Source organism: Choloepus didactylus, chromosome 5, assembly GCF_015220235.1.
Source record: "Choloepus didactylus isolate mChoDid1 chromosome 5, mChoDid1.pri, whole genome shotgun sequence".
In the NCBI taxonomy this organism is placed as follows: domain Eukaryota; kingdom Metazoa; phylum Chordata; class Mammalia; order Pilosa; family Megalonychidae; genus Choloepus; species Choloepus didactylus.
The window spans coordinates 66,181,461-66,204,631 of NC_051311.1; the positions used below are offsets into that span (position 1 = coordinate 66,181,461).

Sequence of the window (23,171 nt, forward strand, 5' to 3'; positions counted from 1 at the left end):
TCCAAATTCCATTGGGAAGGCTGCAAGCCAGCAATCTGATGAGGGTTTTCAATGAATTCCCCAGGAAAGGTTGGCTGGCTGAAGTAGAGATGAAAAGTCTCTCTTCTGACTCCTGAAGTCATCACTTCTCCTTTTAAAGGCTTCAACTGATTTGATTAAGCATCTCTCATTGCAAAAGACACTCCCCTTAGTTGATTGTAGATGTAATAAGCCAAGGATGCAATCAACTTACTGATGATTTAAGTCCATGAAATGTCCTCACAGTAGCAGTTAGGCCAGTGCTTGCTTGACCAGACAACTGGGCACTATTACCTAGACAACTGACACATGTACCTAACCAACACACCCAACAAAAGATGAATTTCAATAACATGTTGAGAGAAAATGATCACATTATTACTACATGTAATAACATAGATGTATGTGAAAACTGTTATGCTAAGTGAAGTCTGAAAATGATTGCCTGTGGAAAGGGATAAGTGTACCAGAAAAGAGCATAAGATGAATTTGCCATTTATCTCATGATGATGAAAATCATTATGAAAGATTTTCAGTGGGTTGTGTGCACCTGGTGTGTATATTTGTGCCCTTGTGCATGTGCACATGTGCACACGCACACACAAGCTTATACCTCTTTATTTAGTTTTGTGTTCTCAAGCCATGCTAAAACTTAATCTAGTTTTAAAATAAATTTAATCAGCAAGGGTGGTAAAAATTAAATTAAAACAAGCAAACCATGAAAACTATTCCAAGAATTTTCCTAATACAAGTTAAGAATAAATATAGACAAACTAGAAAAAAATCTTAAACTTTACTGTCTTTGTTGTTACCTAGTATTCTAAACAAATTTTTATGTGTATGTTGCATAGGATTTTCCATACAAGTAAATGCATTGCTGCTGTTGAGAGCTGGGGATTTTGCTGTGTGAGAAGTAATGGGGGAAGGAGAGGGGGTAAAAGGAGAGGGTGTACCTTGTTATGTTGGATTGGAAAGTGTAGATTTAAATCATTATTTCATGTATAAATATATATATATATATCTATACATCTTATATTACATATATCCTGTAAACATACACATTTATATATATTTTCTAACTCTGTAGGCTGACTGATTCTAGGATTAGGAAAGGAGATAAGTTTGTCAAAGAAGTTGATTGTATGGTATAACTTTCTCTGTTCATTTACTTTCAACCCATCTGTTTCTTTACATTTAAAGTGCATCTTTGTGGAAAATGTATAGTAGGGTTTTTTTTTAATCCATTATGATAATTTCTGCTTTTAACTCTCATCAGAATTGTTGAGGTGTATAGTCCTTTAACCTTTAATGTAATTATAGATAATGTTTGGATATATAGCTAATATATTTTCTATTTGTCTATTCCATTTTTTTTGTTCCTCCATTCTTACTTTCCTGTTATTTTATTATTTGGTTTTTATATATAATTTGATTTTAATTTTCCTATTGGCATTTTGACTATGTCTTTGCATTATTTTTAGTTGACTACAATATTCTTCTTTATATTTCACAGATTCCTTACAGTTTATTGTGTACTATTTCACATAAAAATATACAAATCTTATAACAAATAGGTCCATATATCCCTGTGTTCTTTATGTTATAGCTGTTATAAGCATTACTTCTATATATATTATCAACTGCATCAGGATTATATTCTTTGTTTCAAACATTTATATATAGTTTGTCAGGTAAATGAGAAGAAAAAGTTGAAAAAGGAAAAATTTATGTTTTTTGCATCTATCCATATTTTTATCACTTCTGATTCTTTTATTCCTTTCTGAAGACCCGTGTTTCTATCTGACATTGTTTTCATTCATTTTTGAAGAACTTTTCTTGCTGCACAGATTGCCTGGTAAAAAATTCTTTTAGTTTTCATTTATCTAAAAATGTTTTCATTATGCTTCCATTCCTGAAAAGTAGTTTACTGGATTTACAATGTTTAATTGACAGTTGTTTTTTCTTTCAGGATTTTAAAGGTACAGTTCCTTTCTAGTCTCACCTGTATGACTTCTGATGACAGTTAAACCATTAATCTAATTATTGTTCCCCAATATATAAAATACTATTTTACTTTTTCCATTTTCAGGATTTGGTCTTGATCTTCAGCTTTCAATTGTGTGATTATTATATGTTTTGGCATGGGTTTTATTGTTTTTTGCTTGGTGTTTCTTTAGCATCTTGTATCTACAAATTTGTGTCTTTCACCAACTTTCATTAAATTTGGGGAGTTTTGGCCCAATATTTCCTTAAATATATATTTTTCATCTCCTTTCTTCTAGCTTTTTGGTATTCTAATCACAAACATGAATGACAATTTGATATTTTCTAACAGGTCCTTGGAGACCTGTTTTTCTTTTTTTTTTTTTTCTTAAATTTTTTTTTTCTGTTCTGAAGCACATGATATTTTTATAATTTTATGTTTTTTAAAATTCAGTTTTATTAAGATATATTCACATACCATACAATCATATACAGTGTACAATCAATTGTTCATAGTGCCGTCATATAATTCTGCATTCATCACCACAATCAATTTCTAAACATTTTCATTACTCCAGAATAAAAGATAATAAGAATTTAAAACAGTATAAAAGAACACCCAAAACATTCCATCCCCCTATACCACCCTATTTTTCATTTAATTTTTGTCCCCATTTTTCCACTCATCTGTCCATACATTGTAAAAAGGGAGTGAGCCATAGGATTTTCGCAATCACAAAGTCACACCATGTAAGCTATATAGTTAGACAATCCTCTTCAAGAATCAAGGTTGCAGTTTGACAGTTTCAGGTATTTTCTTCTTGCTATTCCAATACACTAAAGACTAAAAAGGGATATCTATAGAGCACATAAGAATTCACTCTAGAGTGACCTCTTAACGCCATTTGAAGTCTCTCAGTCACTGAAGACTTATTTTGTTTCATTTTGCTTCCCCATTTTGGTTGAGAAGATTTTCTCAATTCCATGATGCCAGGTCCAGGCTCATCCCTGGGAGTCATGTCTCATGTTGCCAAGGAGATTTAAACTCCTGGGAGTCATGGCCTATGTAGGGGGGAGGTGTTCTAGTTTGCTAATGCTGCCAGAATGCAAAACACCAGAGACGGATTGGCTTTTATAAAAGGGGATTTATTTGGTTACGCAGTCACAGTCTTAAGGCCATAAAGTGTCCAAGGTAACACATCAGCAATCGAGTACCTTCACTGGAGGATGGCTGATGGTGTCTGGAAAACCTCTGTTAGCTGGGAAGGCAGGTGGCTGGCGTCTGCTCCAAAGTTCTGGTTTCAAAATGGCTTTCTCTCAGGACGTTCCTCTCTAGGCTTCAGCTTCTCTCCAAAATGTCACTCTCAGTTGCTCTAGGGTCGTTTGTCCTTTCTTAGCTTCTCCAGAGCAAAAGTCAGCTTTCAAAGGCTGTCTCCAAAACGTCTCTGCAAGCTGAAGCTCCTCTCTCAGTTCCAGTGCGTTCTTCAAAGTGTCTCTCTTGGCTGTAGCTCCTCTTCAGATGTTCACTCACAGCTGCACTGAGTTCCTTCTGTTACGTCAGCTCATTTATATGGCTCCACTGATCAACTTAGACCCACCCCAAATGGGCGGAGCAACACCTCCATGGAAATTATCCAATCAGAGTCATCACCCACAGCTGGGTGGGGCACATGCCAAAGAAACACTCAAAGAACTACAATCTAATCAACACTGATAATATCTGCCCACACAAGATTACATCAAAGATAATGGCATTTGGGGGACACAATATATTCAAACTGGCACAGGAGGGCAGTGGTTTTGCCTGCTGTGTGGGGTTAGAGAGAGAGAGGCCACATCTGAGTAACAAAGAGGTTCTCTGGGGAAGACTCCTAGGCACAGTTATAGGTAGGCTTATCCTCTCCTTTGCAGAAACAAGCTTCATAAAGGCAAACCCAAAGATTGAGGGCTTTGCCTTCCAAATTGGTACTCCTCAATGTTTGCAAGAACATCAGTAATAACCCAGGTGGGGAAGTTTAATATTTCTGCATTTTTCCCCAGTTCCTCAGGGGGGACCTGCAAATACATTTTGATTCTCTGCCAAAATTACTTTGAGATGTATCAGGATTTCACACTAACCTGTACAAACCTACCAAGTCTCACTTCCTATTCAAAGTTCCATGTAATTATGGTGTTTGAATAAACTGACTGTACAAGTTAAATTATTTAGTGTGCTACAGAAAATATAGATCCTGCACCAAATAAATATCTCTTTCCTTGGTCTTACACAGAAATTGAAGTTTTATAACACGTCAATATCATCCTTTACCTTTTGGCCTTGGCCTGATTTGCCTTAGTCCTAACCACATCCTCTTCATCCATATCTCTAATTGAAGTCTGAACTCTTTTTCAGCTGTTTTTTAACAATAAGCATGGATAATTTATATTGGTCTATCTGTAGGTGTACTTCTTCTTACCTCTGTCATGTCCATTGAGCTCTTAAGTCCACCCAGTGTTTTTTTTTTTTTTAATTTAGAAGTTGTAGTTTTCAACTATAGAATCCCCATTTGATTCCTTTTCATTGTTTGTATTTTTCTGCTTAGATTTCAAATTTCTCTGCTGAGATTTTCATTCACTGAAAACATATTTTGTTTTATCTGGTTGAGGATAATTATGTTAGCTACTTTAAAATACTTGTTAGTTCCAAAATCTGGCTCATTTTGTGGTTGGACTCAACTGATTTTCTTTTCTCTTTAGAATATGCTTCATTTCCTTGGTTCTTTGAATGTTGAGTACTCTAGGTTTGTTTCCTGGATACTCTAAATGTTAAGTTTTAGAGATTCTGGATTCTTTTTTTATTCTCTGATTAGTGTTTCTCTTATGTTAGCTAGAACTGAAGCTCTGTTTCCTGGGAGGCAGCTTTGGTCTAAGTTCTGATTTTCTGTCTTTATCAGACTTGCTTTGAATTTGTTCTGTACGCATATGTGTGCTAAAGATCAGAGCTTCTACTTATCTCTTGTCTGGCTCTTTACCTCCTGGAATTCTATGACTCACTTCAGTATTCAAGATTGCCCTACTTCACTCTTTTTGGTTCCCCATTCCAGAAAAACTGTGCTCAGAACAAACTACAAATAGCCCAGGTTAAACATAGACTTGTAGGAACTTACTTATGTAGTCCCCACTTCCTCTCTTCCAAATTGGCATACTTTATACCAGAAGGCTATCTGCTTCCGTTCTCTCTCCAGTATCTCCAGTATTTCTTTTGTATTATGTCCTGGTATTGTTGTTTTCCATGAATGGTATGGGGATGTGGGTCATTTTATGTACCCTTAGTCCATCATATGAAGAAGTCTTTAGGCTTTTCCAGAAAACAATCAATGTCTCAGAGGTAGTTTCCAGCAGTTTAAGCTATTGCTAATAGCAGCAAGCTATTAAAGGCTTTAATTGGTTTTGTAGTTGAATTAAATTAAATTAATCTCTAGCATGTAAGTAATGAATGGTAAAATGGACAAAGACTAACAAAAATGCACTTCCACTTTGTAACTGGGCTTGAAAATCCTTTCCTGTAATAAAATAGTCCAGATGGAATAGGCTCGATATGGCTACTATAAAAAGTAGGTGGAAACTGAAAAATAAACAAAGAAAGTATTGAGAATAACCCTCCATAACAGCTTTTGACCATCATCAAGAATGAGGTGAGTTAATATAAAGGCAGTTGGGTAATAAAATATTCTAGAATAATTTTTCTATTAATTCCTTTTCAAACAATTCCACCCCAAAGTCAGTTAAGTTTAACTATTACAATATAAATAACACCTCTACTTTGCAATTCTTTCTTGGTGACAGAGCCCCCCCCTTTTTTTTTATTATACAGTTTTTTTTTTTAATTTTTATTGGGATTGTTCAGATACCATACAATTATCCAAAGATCCAAAGTGTACAATCAGTTGCCCCTGGTACCCTCTTACAGCAGAGCCCCTTTTTGTTTGGGATTCCACTTCCCCCTTATGTGACTCAGAGAATGTGTCCTTATCCTGGTTCAAAAAGTGAATTCTGAATTGCCTGAGTTCAATCACAGTGGTTCCCTTCTTTTTTGAACGGGTTCATTTAAGAGTGTGCATGCACTGAGTTCTGGCCAAAGATATGCCACAAGAAGTAAGTTAGAGGGCTGTTACGATAAATTTCTCTCTTCAAGATACTGTGAAATATTTCAAGAAAATGTTTCTTTTTCTACCTGTAGATGTTACCATTATCTGCTTTAATGTCAGAAACTGCTGCAGTCTTCTTTCAATCCTTTGAGGAGCCAACTTTAGGGAAAAGCAGAACAAAAAATGGAAAAAAACACTGAATAACCAACCTTGAAATCTGTCCTTCCTTTAGACCTACTGTTTTTATGATAATAAATTTAATATATCTTTAAGCCAATTTAAGTCAGAGCTTTCTTTTTAGAGCAGGAAGATCCTAACTGATATGATACATTGAACACAAACATATTGCATAAGTCATGTGAACTTGAGTAGAGAGAAACATATAATTCTTTAGAGAGAGCACACCTGCAACTTAACCAAGTGGTTAGTTAAGTCTTAAAGAAAATGTGCTTATGGCTTGTCCTTGATAGTGTGTGTGTGGGTGTGGTGTGTGTAGTGTGTGTGTGGGTGTGTTGTGTGTGTGTGTACATTGAGTGTGTTGAAGTGGATACATGAGAGTGAAGGGGAAAAATAGGGCTACTTTTAGTGGCATGCAAAACTAACATTAACAATAGAAGAAAAAACATTTAGGATGTATACATATATGTTAAATATGCAGATGTCTACTTTGTAGTTTTTATGCATTATATATTTATGTCATATGTACTTTTATATGTATATATTATAATGTGTATAATTAAAATGCATTTGCAATATATGTGTAATGTATATAATTTATAATGTTTATAATGTTTATAATCCATATATTAATATATGTAAATTTTTGTCCCAGATAAGTTAATACATTTGAAGGTGTGATGGAGTACATATTTGCTTTTAGCCAGATATATTCTCATTCTTTAAATACTGGAGGTACTGGTAAAATGGGAGGGCCCCAAACATGTTGATGTTCAAAAGGGGTTCTAATAAGGCAAATGATACTTTGTGAAGTACAAGATTAAGACTTTCTGTTTGTGTTGTCTGGCTGGTATCATACTACCACCCCCAAGCTCTCTCATTTTTAAACCAGATGAGCTCTTAAAGAGATTTGTAGTAACTGTCACTCTGTAAATATAAGTGATAGATATAGAACAGGATAAAGAAGTGCCTAGTATTATGAGAAAGGGGACAGATAGCCAAAAGAGCATGGCATTTGCTGTCTGATCTGGTGACTTAGGACAAGTAATTGTGTCTCTCCAATTTTATAGCTTCCTCATATATAACAGCATTTAAAACACTTTTCTTGTAGATATACAAAAATTAAATAAAATTATACTATTACAAAGTTTATATTTAAAATGATGGCTATTTTTATGACTCTAATAATAAGAAAACTTGATGGACTATATCAAAAGAGAATGAATTGTACTGTGGAGGTTAAAGATGACAGAAAGCAGATAATTGTTGAAAAAGTCAAAATGGGTTTTACATCTGAAGTAGACCAGCTAGACAGAGACCTTGCTAAAAGCACAGAATTGGTTCGTAAAAGACTTCACTGAAAACAGGAATTGCGTAATAATTTTATGCAACTACATACACAAAAACAGCAACCATCCATGTTTTTGGATGTTATCATTTGGGTATTATCAGTTATTATTAGCTATTATTAGTTGGATACAGATAATTTTTGTGTTATTTGCATGCCTTTTGCAATAATTATATAAATAAAAATAATGCAGTAGGCTATAATATGATATCATATCATAAGCATAAATTAGGAATATCCCACTGTCTCTGTGCATAAAATATATGTTGAAATCACCAATTTTAAGTTCATTCCAAATGTGTTCTTCCTATGGCTCATGTCAGCAGACTTGTTTAGGCAGGAGGTATGTAAGGAATTCATACCTTTGCAACTCCACCAAGGAGAGGGAGTGGTCATTGAACAAAGTGAAACCTGTCGGTGGAATCAGACCTGGAATAACTGACCCAACTTCAGGAGCACAGCAAAGGAAAAGCACAGCCAGGCAGTTCAGTACAGGCACCTGTGATATGAAAGCCAGGTAAGCCAGACTAGGCAGCTGGCAATCTCATTGAGAGTTCAGTGTTGAAGGGCTTTCACTGATTTATCTGCCAGGATTAGGAGTTCTGCTGGTGGGGAGTACTGAGAGTTGAGGATAGGAAGACCATTTAAAATAAAATCCAAATCTACAGATGAGGAAATGACAGAAGAGAGTTGGGAATTTGGGTTCCAGCCAAGTAGGCTATGGTGGACAACAAAAAGAAAAGTGTTAGGTTCCCGAGGAGGGCATTTTGGTATTAATAGAATTAGTCACCCTATAAAATGTGGTTAAAGATAGAAATATTAACCTATGTGGTTAGGGTCAGAATAAGGTTGAGTGTGGGAAGTGGTGAAATGCAAGTGTATGTGCATGCTTAACTGTAGAACGGTACATTTTTTTTTAAGCAAAAGTTGTGGACGCTTCTTAGAGAGGTGGGACATGTGACCATGGTTAAGTTTTACAAGCACATTCCAGAAGCAACTTCTGCTACTGTGGATGCAATAGGAGCATTTTCTGATGAAGTGCCTGAGTCCAGAACTGTAGATTAAATAAATAGATGCATCATCTTTATTGCCCATTCCGTTTTTCAAAATGAAAAAAGGGTAGTGTCCTTGACCCAATGAAAATAATTTAGTTCTTCTCAATTTATAAATAGACATAAAAAATTAGTAGCTATCTAGAAATATTTTGAGAGGGGAAAACACCACATTTCCATGTTGATTCAAATTCATTAACGACAGAATATTCCCATAATTAATTAGGAGATTTTAGAATCACTGGTTTAAAAAATGCATGTGATTTACATTTATTTATATCTTGTTGCTCTTGAACAAATGAAACATGAATCAAAGCTGAGTAATTCAGAACCAGGAACTATTTTACACTGATGATGTGTAGAATTTCTTTAGACATTATAAAGAGCAGCAGATAAGCTTTCATTCATCTGATGATAAAGCAAGACAAAGAGATATATTTGACTACTGCAACTTTACATAAAGTATGTGATAAACTCTTTTTCGGTAGAGCAAATCATTTAAAAATGATTACAATCACAGCTGCTACAATGATGAAGGGGGTTCCCTAAGAGCTCTTTGTCAGATATATAGCCTGTTATGACATTTTGTGGAATAATTTTTACTTGCTTTTTCATCTTAAAATTTTAGATTACCCATCTATATCCCATTATACCAGTGAAAATGAAGATTTATATCTCAGAGCAAATGCATATATTTTGTGGCAACAGACTGGAGAGTGACAGCAGACTAGGATACACCTTTTTGGAAAAGGTAACACAAGAATGGATTGTAAAGCAATTCACAGTCATAAGCAAAAATCAATCTTGGTGGGCCTGCAAACAAGGCAAAAGTACAAATTCTGCCATTACATATAAAAATGACAGATCATGACAGAAATCATGACAGTTCATGGTTGCAAAATTTTAAAATCAAGCTAAACCTGAAAAATGCCTCGATCTTGATTTTATCTTTTTTTTATTATAAATTATAAGTTAACAGACATAAGGTGACCAAGTTTATCCCAGTAGAGACCAAAAAAAAAAAAAAAAAAAGCCTCATATGCCCATACTGCTAAAATCTTAATATTCAAATAACTCTGTAGAGGTGATTTATTTAAATCCCATTCTGAACTGTGTGAGTTTGGACAAATCACACTGAAAATATGTATTATGAACTACATTTTTCTTCAGTTTAGATAAATTTTTGTCACCTATGCTAATGTAAGTGAAATGGTTATCCAGCAAAATCCAACTGTTGAAGAGCCAGATATTTCCCATGGAGGAAACTAAATCATGGATTTACTTTCCCGGATGTGGTCATCCTGGAAGCTGCACTCTTTCTTTATAAGATCAAATTTGTATAAAATTCACCCATTAACTCAGTAGTGCTCACCAAGCTATAGAATTGCCAAAAAAAGAGATGGTGGACATAACAGAAGTTCGGTTCTGAAGCAAAAATAATAGTAGACACCTACTGAGCACTTAGAAAGTTCCAGGCTTTGTTGTAAGCACTTTACATGTTTTAAAATTCACATTAGCCTCATGAGCTGGGAACTGTTTTTATCCCCACATTTCAGTTGGAGAAACTAAGTCACAGATAGGTCTTTTAAATTGTCCAAAGTCACACCGTTGAGCATGGGGTCTAAAATCCACCCTCTCTGTCTCCTGAACTCAAGTGCCTGATCACTACTCTGCAGCCAGCAATGCAGGCATATTGAAAAGTGGACACTTCTGTGTAAGAGCAGATGAGGACAGTCACTAGTTGATGTACTCTCTGCACTGGAAATGTTAAAGTAGAGAACAAACAGAGAGACTGAGAATTCACATTAATAGATAGTCAAACTCTGATTAACAGGAATGACTATTTTGTCAGAGAGTGCACAAGGCAGAGCATGTGAATGAAAAGAATATGGGTGATGTAGGAAGAAATAGATCCAAACTCTACAAGAACAGAAACAGGTTCCTTAGTTGCACTTGGGTAGATTTTCCTTTGGTTTATGATGTGGAAATATGGTAAATTGAACTAGCATCACACTTTGTATTATTTATAATGTGTTTCATATAAACAATTGATTAGGTTAACTCTCTAGTTTATCTTACATTTAGAAATGTAGATTTATTCATTGTATATTAATCCCACTTGTTATGTTTTTGAAGTTTCAAGTTAAAGGAATTTTCATAGTATTATAGAAAATTATTGGATCACATAATTCTCAACTGCAAAAATTCTCAAGATTCTAATGTCTTTTGTGGGAAGTTCAATGAGTGGCACATATCACGAATAGTAGCAACAGCAAATATCAATTAATCAGCACTTATGATGTGGCAGGTTTCATGCTAAATCTTTCACATGTAATGATCTCATTCAATCCATGCAAGAGTTACTTACCAAGGGAATAATACAGTTGAGAAATGTAAGGTTATATGTGGTTAAATAATTGTTCAAAATCTAAACCATACACGTAAAGGGTATGAAATTCAAAACAGTTCCATTCTGAAGCAAAATCATTGTTCTATCCAAATAAGCCACCCATTCATTTATTTGTTCATATAATCATTCATTCATTTATCAAATGTTGGTAAATGTCTTCTATATGCCAAACAAGATAAATAGGGTGCAGTGTCTATTTTCAATGAGAATGCAGTTAACATGCTTTGCATAAAATGTACATAATTAAAAGACAATTATAACTTCTTCCTCTGGGTAGGAGGAAAGAGGCTATGGTGGTCCGATATTTCTCTTGTAACAACTAGAAAAATCCAGATAAATTATAAAAATCATATTTTTAAAGACACCAAAAATTTCTGGAAATGATGAATACAAAATGGAATTGAAATGGTCCAAGGAAGGAGACCATATCTCAGACATATATGGTCACTTGATATACAAGAGAAATGCAGCTGCAAATCAGCAGAGAAAAGATAATCTTTTCAATAGTGGTGGTGATAATGGGAGGCCAACTGGATCACATTATGTCAAAAAACATGAACCTCAGCCGTTATCTAATGCCATACATAAAAATAAATTTGAGACAGATACTGAAATGTTCAAAAAAAGTAAAGGAACCAGAAACAAAATTGTACATACAGCATGATTCCATTTACATGAAGTTCAAAGACAGACAATACTTAATTATGGTGAGAGATGTTGGATTAGAGAAGTAAATTTTGGAGGAAGTATCACTTAGTAGGTGACAAAATGGAGGCTACTGGGGTGAAGGAATTGTTTTCTATTTTGATTTGAGAGCGATGATTAAACAGTGACTCACACACACACACACATACTAAGTACATAAATATTTTATACTGTAGGGAATTTTAACTTAAAAAAAAAGGATAAAAAAGATTTTTCCCTTTATCACTATGTGTCCACAGGAAGCTAGGGCAGGACAAAGTAGGGACATATTTCTTTGATTGGAAGTGAATGAGAATGGTGGAAAATTTAGGGAAAGTTACTAACATGCATTTTGAAATACAGATAGGAGTTGGTGAAAAAAAAGGTGGGCAAAGGTAGGTAAAGCAGTAACAGGAAAGGCACACAGGGCAGAAGGAACAGCAAGTTAAAGACAGAGAAGAAAGTTCATTGTTGTGGTATGGCTAGAGCCTAGCAGGAGAGATGGACATTGGAAGGGTACATCTGGAGGATTAGGACTGGACTAGGTTATGAAGGAATTTAGATACCTTATGAAAGACCTTGGGCTTTATCATATAAGCAATAGAGAGAATATTGAAGGACTTAAAACACAGCAGTGGCATGAAGAGATTTTAAATTTGTAAAGATCACCATTGCAAAATATTGCCTGCTTTATTTTTGACTCTCTCTGTATACTGTATTTTACATTTACAGTCTTTCACTTTGACACTCTTTTTTGATCCAACATGTAATTGTGAAATGACTGGTTGGAGATAAGGCTGCAATGTGTAAAGAACCACAGAATGAAAACTAGTGGTAACAGCTACTGGTAATATCATCTAAAAAGAGTACAGACCAAATAAAGACTCACTATTTTTATGCTGTTAAATGGGATTTGCTGGATTAACTCTGATTTTGTATATTGAACTTAATATTATTTAAACCAGGCAGTTTCATCCTAATGTGTTCCCCAGTAAACAAGAATATGTCATTAGTCCCATTTCATTGGCATAATTTATATTCCAGATCCTGTATCTCTGTTTACACAGCTCTTCCAACAGAAATTTAATGCAAGCCACAAATGAGTCAACTATGCAATTTAAATCTATTAGCCAGATTAAAAAGTAAAAATAAACATGAAATTAATCTTAATAACATACTTTATCTAACCTTGTATATCCAAAATATTGTTATTCAACATGCAATCAATATGAATAAATAATTAGATATTTAAATTATTTTTATACAATCTGATGTGCACTTTACAATTATTTGCATTTCAATTTTAAATGCTCAATAGCCACATATGGCTAGTGGCTACCACATAAAATAGAGAACCTACTACATTTCTCATCACATAAACTCTTCCTGTAGAAGCTGAGATAGTTATTATTTTCCACACTCCTTTATTGTGGTAGATTGAATTATGAACCCCAATTTAGGCATGTTCTTAATCTTAATCCGCATTCCTGTGGGTGTGAAGCCATTGTAAATAGGACCTCTTGCAGATGTTATATTTGGTTTAGATGTGGCTCAACTGAATGAGGGTAAGTCTTCCTCTGAATTTACTGGAGGCCTTATAAAGAAAACTGGGATGTCACAGAAGCTGGAAAGGAGAGGACATCGCCATGTGATATAAAACTGAGATACAAGCCAAGGAACCCCAAGGATTGTAGCAACTCAGCACCAGAACACAACCAAACCTGGGAGGAAGCAAGTGTCCTGCCTCCAAAATCATGGGGCAATAAATTCCTGTTATATACACCAACCCATTGTGTAGAATTTGTGATAACTCTGGAAAGCTATGACACTTATGTGTAAGCAGTATACTTTTATACCTGACAATAGGAAGAACGTTTTCAAGCCTAAATGAGGGAAGTCACCAATATGCAGCAGGCACTCTGATTTTAGGGAATATTGCCTAACTATATCCAAATGTTAATATAGATTGCCAATGTCATGTCTCGTTTGGTTAGCTTGAAATCTATTTAGCTGCCAGCTTTTAGTAGATTCCACATGACTATAAAACTCATGCCCTCTGTCTATCATTCTAAGTCAATCTATAAATTTAGGTGGTAAGAACATTGTTACCTCAATGGCTAGCATTATTATCTTTGGAGGTTATTAAGGAAGATGATAGTATTGGCATAATGTTGTGAACATTAACTAAAAAATGAATATATAATATATATATAACATAACATAATGTAGTATAAGATATAGCATAGGAACATACAACAAAACAAAATAGTTTAATACATATAATATATGGATATTAATATTTACACACATGCAGATATATATTATCTGCATATATGCATATATGCAACATACACATATATACATAAATATATATATCATATATACATATATATAAAACTCTAGTGCAGTGGTAGTACATCTGAAAACCACTCAATAAATGATTGCCGTTATGATAATGAGGAGAAGGAGGAGGGGAACGATGATGATGATCTCTATTGCATGTGCTATTTCTGTTTCTGGAGAGAGGCATGTCTCTGATTACTATCTCATTTGCAAGATTATTTTGACAGATAAACTGAGGTCAATGAATAATACTCTTCTTGGATGACAGAATGCCAACTCCATACAATGCTCAGTTTCTGTTAGACACATCTGATCCCAAAGAAAGCTCATCTAGGATTTGATTACTACAAGTTTTCTGCACCAATGCATATTTTAGCTTGAGTAAGGTTAATATACAGCATTCATCCATTAATTGAAAGAGGTTGCTCATTTAAAGCTCTTCCCAATTCTTTATTGTTATGTAAGCCATATAAGCAATTGCCTTCCTTATCCTGTTTTCTTCTACAATAAAATTGTTCCAAAACTGTCATCAGTTGCTTTTAGTAAGTATACAAAGACAGTTGCTAAGGCGTGCCATCTCCCATCTGCACAAATACTCTTGTTTAAATTCAGTGAAATACTCTTACAAAAATCCTCAAGGGAGAGTAGTGAAAGGGAGATTTTACATGTGATTTATTTTCCCTAAAGTCAAATTGCATTGATCCTATTGGCTCGCTAGAGGATTTTCTCTTTGTCAGTTTGCTACTAAAAGCATTACAATATTTTGTCAGGTGTAATTTCCAATTGTTTTAAATAAATGGTTATCCTCTTTATTCTTTGGCGAGGACTGGTTGGCAACATAAGCAACACATTTCCCTAGTAATTTTTACATTTATTACATTTTAAGATTTTGCCTTTTCTATCATGCATCTCAAATGTGGTATGTAAAACATTTTGTTACTTATTTAGAACAAAAGAGATTTCCCCCTTTGCAATAAATGTTTATGCTTCTTTATTTCTCTCTTTTTAAACTTCCATATATTCCATTTTTTTTCTTAGTGTGCCTTTAATCTGACTACGAAGGAATGAATGAGGGTGGTGTATTTCTTACACTTTTTCTCATGTTTTCTTGAGCAACCTTCTTTTGTGCATCGCTGTTAACTTTTTAGTTGACAGAACTGAATGATTCTCTTGACAATGGATTTTCCAGCAGCTTGCTGGCTCTGGTGATCATCTGTTTAACTCTTTGGGAGGAGTTGTTAAAAGGTGCCTTCAGGCTGAAGGTGCTGGAAAGTTAGAGAGGCTATATGGACTGGCACTACTACATGAGCTGCTTTAAGTATCAAAGAGATATTTAAATGTCAGGATGCTCAGATGTGTGCCTTGGATTCCTTGCAAATACTTCTGGGTCTATCAAATAATGAGAAGATGGAAAAGCTTTTTGCTACTGCACTGGGTGTGGCTCTAGTTTTGAGGATGGTAGCTGGGTTCTGTATATGTGATCAGGAATACACTGCACTATAATTTGTCTTAATCCCCTTTTCTCTACTTAAATGATCATTTGAGCTCCATAAGTATTTTAATTTTTTGCCTTCTTATTAGTTGCACAAAACATTTCTCTTGAGGGAAAAAAAAACATAATAACTTATAGGTTGTTCTAATGTATACAATATTCTTTGTGATTGTGAAGTCTGTTTTATCAAAATAACCAAAGAAAGCTGTATTATGAGAAGATAAAACCTGTTGTAACTGAAGTCTTACTGTGAGAAGAGTTGAAAGAGAATTGTCCTATTAACTTCAAGGTCTATATCTACCAAGTGAAGGAATTATGGAAGGTTATTTGTTGTACACTCTATATTCAAGAAGGGTAAAAATTAATTTTGAAGGTACCTCATTAGTTCTTTGGCTGGTATCTCCACACTTATTTATTTCTGGAGTGCATTCTCCTGGCAGCTCCCTGGAGTTACTGAAATGAGATCCCTTGTGCTCCCTTTGGTATTCAAACATCATTCTAGACAACTGCATTTTTACTCTTTTAATTAAGTCCCTAGGTAAATTTATGAAGGAAATGATGTTTTATCTAAGTCTGTCTAAAGTAACCCAAAGTTCCCCAGCTACCACTAGTCTGCAGATACAAACAGGGTTACATTAATACTAATACTATTATCTTCTTGGCTCATCCTTTGAACCAGCTTAACTCTAGGACTTTGGCCACTAGAAATGTCTTCCAACCCCACTCACAAGTATTCTGGAGGGTTCTACCAAGTTCTTTTGAACAAGATCACTTTTTATAGAAAGAGCTTTAGTGTTCAACAAGAGACGTCTGCTATCTATCAGTGGGCACCATCTCCCTGGGCTTACCACTGCTGGGCTTCTGATACCCACATTGATGCATTAAGTCCTTTAGAATTTTCTGCTCCACACACAAGTGGCAAAAACTATCTATAATGCAGTTCCCCCTAACTCCAAGATACTTAAAGAGGAACTTCCTCCTCCCAGGTGTGTTTCCAGCCATATGAAGAATCCCATGCAAGTAGACATATGTAAGGGTGAATCCCATATCCATAAATATGTCTGACTCATAATTTAGACTGCAGTTGAACTGCTGCTCTATTAGTTTCCAAGTTATTTACAAAGTGTTCTTGAAGAGATTCATAGAGAAGATGGAAACCTTAAAGTGTGGCATCCAGGCCTCAACTAGAGGTTAGGCTAATACTGACATAGTCTCATTTCATACCTACAGTTGAGATTCTATGGTTCTATTTGCCATTACAGCACAGCATTCTGTAGCTGTTGTTTGTAAGTCTTAAACATCCCATGGGTTGACCACCCTTGAACTAGCTCATCTATCTTTATGTGGAGATCTATTTTTTTCTCTATATATTTTTCTCTTCCAAACGAGGTTTAGCTCTTTGAGCTCTTTGAACTTAAGGGCTATATTTCACTCAATTTTGTAACCCTGTGAAGTGTTTAACTTCTGGCTGCATTCAGTTCTGATGCAATTATACATAATTTTAATATTAAAAAAATATAATATAAAAAGTCAAGAAGGTTGGGAACAGTAGGTAGGGTATGTAAGTGCAATTTTTTTTTTCATCTTTCATATCAGGAGTGGTTCAATACTGACCAAAATTAAAACATATAGCTAAAAATAATTCTCATTTGAGCTAAAAAAATTGGATTAGCAAATGTGATTTAAAATTAAGCCAAAGAATAATTTAGCACATAGTTACTATGGCCATTAATACATAACCAGAGGCTTTATAAACTGATAATATGAGAGGCTCTGTGAGGTAGAGTACTTGTGGCTTAAACTTGGGTCATAACTATTGTTCTGTGCTCAGTTTTAGTCATATATTCTGATCATTATAAGAGAAAAGTGGAAAAATCCCTCTGTAATTTGATTTTTGGTTGTATTGAAAATGACCTTGTAAGGACATCATATTATTCATATTTGGAAGAAAGTTTTCTTTTCTGTTTCAAAGGAGTTTAGAAAGTACAAGAATTTTGTCTATACTTCAAAGGTCTGCCTTTGTTTGGTACATGCAAGAGCTGCACAGCTGTTTCAACTGAACATTGATTTAGAGTCTACTGGAAAAAAAATCTGCTTGTTAAATCAAAAAGTGGGGTGATATTATTCCTCTACAATTATATAACAATTAGAGCTATAGAGATTTCTGTCAGCTTCAGGAGAGCTGACTCTGATGCACTAAAAACCCATGAGACAGTTCTGTAGGATTTTGGCATGATATTAACCTACAAAGTGATTTGTCCCATTTCTTGCCTTCCTAAATCCTCCCATCCTGGATCTCATCCCAGCTTTTGGATTTAAGCTACCAAAATGTTCTTTATCTTACAGGAGATATGGTAAGTACAATGGGAATTATGTTCTCCTGACATATTAAACTTGATTTTTAGTGCTTCTTGAGACAAAGAAGATCTTTCTTTGTCAAATTTTACATATCCTCAGAAAAACTTACTGGATTATGTATGTTAAATCATCAGATGGATTTGATTCATTCATATGCAAAAGGTAAACAAATTCAGGTTTTTGTTTTTTGTTTTTTTTTAGCAATTTTCATGACTTTTCCAACAAGACTTTGGAGATATATTCATTCTATAGTCTTACTTTTTTTTCACAGTTATATATTTACCTTTTTTTTTATTCACAAGATACACTTGGCTTTTCCAAGTAGATATTTTTATAAAAGTCATGCAAAAATGGATAGTTGAAACGTCATCATATGAATCTTTAAATTTTGGAAAGTGCTAACAAAATGTTCCTGTTGATGTAATTAAAAATTCCAAAATTTTTTTTTTTATTAAGCAGAGTTTCTGATGTGTATTTACTTTTTTAAAAATATATACAATCCCAGGAATGAGAGAGGATTTGAATTATTTTTTTATCTCTCTTCCACGACCTTTCACTTAGGGCCTTTCTTATTTTGCCTATCAGAGATTATTATCCCACAGAGTGAAGCCTCCAGACGTTTATTTAGAAGTAATTTGAAAGAACTTTGAAAATAATTATCTGCATTCACCAGGTCTGCATATCTGAAGTTGGATTTGTTCTGCTGGTCAGTAAGAATTACCTCAAGCTGGATTTGATAGTTCATGTCCCAATTTTTTGTCACCTTTTTGCTACTTCCCGATACTCACAGGCAAATCTTGATGTTCATGGTTATCCTAGCACATGGCAAGGGTAGGGAGGGGTTTAAGAAGCTAAATATCCAAGTAAATATATTTCTATTAACACTATTCTAAAACATTTTTAAATTTTAGTTGAGTTTGGATGAAACCTTTATAATTAGCATTATACACATGACCCTAAAATTTTATTAAAACTATTAATATAAATTAAAAGAACACACAAATTGTTCATTCTTAATTTTGTGCACTTCCATTAATAGATGAAAGTGTATTCTTTGGATAACATATATGAGGTACCACTGAGGAAGATATAAATTGTTTCAGTAAGTACTGGAATAGGTAGGTGACATTAACCGGACTAAGTTCGAAACCTTTGGCTGTGTGATGTTTCTTCTTCAACCTTGATGTCTCCAATCTTCTCCAATTTCATTATCACTTATGAAGTTATCAAATAAAGCCTTTGAAGTCTAAGTTCCACATTGTTATCTATAGGACCTCTGAACACTAGTGGTCAAATTAAATTTAATATTACAACAAGCTCAGGGATTACAAATCATTTTTTTAACTGAGAAAATAATTTATTCATCTGTAAATAAGCAATTTTATTTTCAGAAACATTTAAGAAAAACCATTAATGAGATCTTGAATTTTTCCATTTGGAATTTAGATTTAATGAAAACAAAAGCAATTTAAATGAAAACTCAGAAGTAAACATCAGCCCTTTCTCTAACCATTCAGGATAGACCATTTCTACAGTGCATGGTTTAAACCATTAACTATCCCTATTTCAGAATGGGTCAAAGACAAATTGAGTTATAGAGAAGTAAGATTTCTGACTGGCATATGGTCTCCTTTTCCTTTCTTTAAAGCTCACTTCTTTTCCAGAATTTCTGTTTGTTTTGTTGGATTGCAAGTATTGGGGCTAGGAATTTTAAAGAGAAGGAGCCAGCAGTGAAACAGTAGAGAAAATGGAAGTTTTATTTTATCAAAGAAGCCCAATGTGCCATACATCAAGCAATGCAATGGCCTTTTAAATAAACTGCTTGAAAATGGAAACAAATGACCTAAACTGGAATATGAGCAAAATATAAACATGTGGATATGTAAATGTTGCCTCCTAACTTCCTTTATCCTGAATTGCTTAACTTTAAATAATATCTAGTATTTCACAGCTTCTCTTAAGAGAAAGAATTGCATGTTAAGCTCTTGAGTCCTGAATTGACTGGGTTTCCCAACACCATCTCATGCTTTTGTTATAAAATCAATTAATCTTTACACTTGGGACAGGGTTGGGGTGGGGGTGGATTGAGAGATGGCTTGATGGGAGGGCTTTCCTCCAGTCCCCCAAATTGGGGTTGATGGCCTGAGGGGCCCTGAGGATCAGAACCAGCCTCCAGCTTGACTGTCTTCTGCCAAAGCTCAGGCCCTCATAGGTCTCTCCCTGCTCTGATACTCTCCACTTCTTACCAAGGATTTGAAGACTGCAAGTTGCAGTTTGGCAGCCTGGGTGTGACTTGGGCAACACAAGAAGTATCTTCCATTCAAGTCCCTGTTTCTCTGATAGTTGTGGGGTTGAGGAAGCTGGTGATCTCCCATGCTGTCTGCGGTTCATCAACTGAATCCACAATACATTTAAATGCCAAGCCCATGCAGTGTTCCCTTTTGAGGCAGCATTGTCCCACCGTGATGAGCTCTCTTTCCACTCTTTCCTTGCTATTTAATGGAATGCTCACTTTGAGGTTTTGTTCTCACTTCACCCTGAGCACCTGTGACTCATTCAGATCCCTAGTGACTCAGAATATCCACCATCATGTCAATATACTCGGAATCTCTACCAATCTTTTGCCAGAAGCCAAGCAACATCCTAATGAGTAAGAGACATGGACCACATATGGCCTGAACCAATCTGCTGTAGAAAGTTTTTGAGTATTGCCAATCAGATTGTGGCCTTACCAAGCATTCTCCTGCTTTAAAGCAATTCTTATCATGGAAAGGAAGACATTGAAATCAAGGGGGATGTTCCCTCCCCCAACAGTATCTTGTTGCCAAACACTATTCTTAGAACTTTTTTCTCCAGTACATTATCTGGCACATATAGAGTATTTCTGGCCTTTTTTTACCCTGTGACAAATATTTTTTGTTCAGCTGATAGTATTTACCCCAAGCTCAGAATAGATAAGAAATCACTGATATTGTACATGATTACCATGGATTCATTCTTACACATTACAAGTCTCAAAGATTACAAGGAGGAGTAGATGGTTTGCTGTGTTGCTGGTGTTTTGTTAGTTGTTTTAAAGTGAAAATTAAGTGTTATTTCTCAGAAGAAAATTCAGAAACCTACTGGCACGATTTGAAATTAAATATTATTTCCAACCAAATTTATTCTTTTATTTGCCAAAATACATTGACAAATTTAATATCTGAAGGCAGACCTATGTGATAATCCCAGCAGTATTCCGGTGACAAGATTTTTGTGGTTTGTTGAGAAGGAAACACTTGCTCAGGTGGCTTTCACCATGCACTGTGCTTCTATGCCATTTTCCTGTCCTGGAGAATTCCCTTGTAGCATTCCTGGGTGATGCTTAGAACCTGAATGGGTATTCCTCCAAAAATGGCCACATGGTAATATAAATCCTCTTGGCTGAATAGAATGAAATTTGCTGACTTCCTCCACCTCTCATAGGCAAAGTCGTCAGGATGTGCCTCGTTAACACCAGACCTGTAGCTGAGCCACTGACTGGCCACCCCAAAGTTGTCTTGGAAGACCTTGTCCACATCCATGCAGAAGAGGAAGTCAACTTCTTGCTGGATGTCACCCACAATGTGGTCCCCAATGATCTTCATGTGCATCATACTGATGCCCTGCCACCTCTTCTCAGGCTTAATCTTAAACACTTTGAATAAGAGGAGGGGACTTAGCTGTATCAAAGGTATCCTGGAGAAGTCATCCACCATGATGTAAAATATGACTTTGTGGCCAGCCATGAAGTACCTATCAGCAGATATTATGAACTCCTCCAAATAATGCTCAATGTATTTTCCAACATCAAAAACTGTCACTCCATGGTAGTCTTCTGTTTAGCATAATAGTTTTCTAAGATGGCTCTGTCATAAGTGCCTTCCCACACAACAGGAGACTTCCATTGGGTCACCATCACAACTTCTGGGTGTTTGGTTAAACCACTCCCTTAGCTGTATCTCTTCTTCCTCTTCCTTTCCTTTTTCTTTGTCCATGTCTTCTTCTTAATAATCATGGGTCCCATTGTTAAACCAACTCGGAAACCACCAGAGCATCTGAGCGCTGCTTTCATCAACTGGGTTTTTTGAGTGGTATATTCACAACAAAGAGCTTTCTGGGTGCATAAATATTAATGGTCCTGAGACCGCTCTCCCTGCTCATGGGTGTACAGTGGACTTTTTGAACATGAAGGCTGAGATTTACCTGTGCCTTTTAAGTCAAAGGCATACATTTCTGGAGCTGTGTGCTGAGACTTCTTCCTGTTCAAAAGCCTCTCTGGCTGGAATTTCCAAGGCATTGTAAGTTTCCAAAAGCACAGAAGGTGAATCCACTGCTGATAAACTCCCAGAACACTACAACTTCGGTTGAGACAATCAGCATTGACAGAATTAATTTTCTTTTGACAATCATTATTTTCTTCTCATCATCTGCTTCTTTACCACCAATGGAAAATGCAAAACAACAAAGTTCTGTTGAGCTCCGAGTTCCGTTCCACAGAAGAAGGCAGGGTTAGGAAGGGAAAGTGATATGTTCCAACTCCTAACCTGCAGAATTTGAGTAGTGAGGGCCATGGTGCAGTGGCGCTCAGCCTGGGCAGTCACAAATCATTTTTTAATGAACAGTCTGTAGAGGCATCATGGATGAGATTGGGGAACATATTTCAAGTGCCCTTAACTTGGAAATACTGAGCTTAATATTTGTAGCATCAAGAGGACGACCCATTATTTTGATTTTAGGATTTTTAGCCTCTATGTGTGATGTGCTTTTTTCCTCTTTCCTTATTTGAGGGAAAATATGTAATACATATTGATGGGCTATTTTTACAATAACCTTTCCTCTTGAACCAGCGTTCTATAATATAGTTGGACAGCCTGATCTTTAGAGACCCTTGACCTATGACAGCTCATTCCAAAGAGGCTACAATTTTAATAACTCTCAAATAATTAGTTCTAAAGACATTTTATATATTTGAATGATTAGTTGGAAAATGGATAACATAAAGGTAATTATTTGTTATTACTATCTATATCCATGCAAGATAGATGCTACATGTCGATGTTCTGTGAATAAGGATGATAATCTTCTTAATGACGTAATATTTTGGTGTTCTAACAACAAAACTAGTATTTTATATATACCTCCTTTGTGTTGATTATAA

General features: G+C 35.2%; 1 pseudogene; it reads right to left on the reverse strand.

Moving 5' to 3' along the window:
* Positions 1–21,130: 21,130 nt before the first annotated feature.
* On the reverse strand, positions 21,131–22,423 carry LOC119535051 (annotated as a pseudogene).
* Between the last annotated feature and the right edge of the window lie 748 nt (positions 22,424–23,171).